This window comes from Limulus polyphemus, unplaced genomic scaffold, assembly GCF_000517525.1.
Source record: "Limulus polyphemus unplaced genomic scaffold, Limulus_polyphemus-2.1.2 Scaffold280, whole genome shotgun sequence".
In the NCBI taxonomy this organism is placed as follows: Eukaryota; Metazoa; Arthropoda; class Merostomata; order Xiphosura; family Limulidae; genus Limulus; species Limulus polyphemus.
In genome coordinates this window covers 352,488-353,754 of record NW_013665890.1, presented here as the reverse complement: position 1 = coordinate 353,754, position 1,267 = coordinate 352,488, and positions in this window count along the sequence as shown.

Here is a 1,267-nt window from a genome sequence, read left to right as displayed (position 1 = left end):
CTGACTTGCAACTGTACACTTACAACGACGATAGGTTTTTAGAATATATCTGTGATGCAATAGTTTTGTAAAGCGAGAGTTACAAGTGGATATACTCATGACAAACAATAGTTTTGTAACGAGAAAGATACAGGTGGATATAAACACGAAAAACAATAGTTTTGTAAAGCGAGAGATAAAGGTTTAATACTTTTGAGAGAAAAGACTGACTATTTTTAACAGTCAGAGAATCAGATAGATAAATTTGAAAAGTAGGATCAAATTTTAGTCCGTTGGAGATACAGATTAAAAACGTTTATGATTTGTAATAACTGTTAGTTTCGTGATGCTAAAGATATAGATGATATCTGTAATGCAACCTAGTATAGTTGTAAGAGTAGAATTTCAGATAGTAGACCTTTTTAAATTTAGAAAAACTGTTAGCTACATGATGCTAGAGATATAGATAGAATATATCTGTGATTAAACTCGGTAATGTTTAAAAAGCATAGTTGTAGATAAAAGTCTGTCTGTAAGTCAGATCAACTGTCAGCTACATAATGATAGAAGTATATATATAGAGAGAGAAAATATCTGTGATGAAACCTAGTACCGTTATAAAGGTCGAGTTGCAGATAGTAGACTTCTGTAAGTCAGATTGATTGTTAGTTTCGTGGTGCTAGAGAAATAGAGATACAGGTGGATATAAACATGAAAAACAATAATTTTGTAAAGCGAGAGTTACAAGTGGATATACTCATGACAAACAATAGTTTTGTAACGAGAAAGATACAGGTGGATATAAACACGAAAAAATAACAAACAAATGTTTTCTAAAGCGGGAGATAAAGGTGAACATACTCATAACAAACAAATAGTTTTGTAAAGCGAGAGATAAAGGTGAACATACTCATGACAAACAATAGTTTTGTAAAGCGAGAGATAAAGGTGAACATACTTATAACAAACAAAAGTTTTCTAAAGCGGGAGATAAAGGTGAACATACTCATAACAAACAATAGTTTTGTAAAGCGAAAGATAAAGGTGAACATACTCATAACAAACAATAGTTTTGTAAAGCGAGAGATACAGGTGGATATACTCATGACAAACAATAGTTTTGTAACGAGAAAGAACATACTCATAACAAACAATAGCTTTGTAAAGCGAGAGATAAAGGTGAACATACTCATAATAAACAATAGTTTTGTAAAGCGGGAGATAAAGGTGAACATACTCATAACAAACAAATGTTTTCTAAAGCGGGAGATAAAGGTGAACATACTTT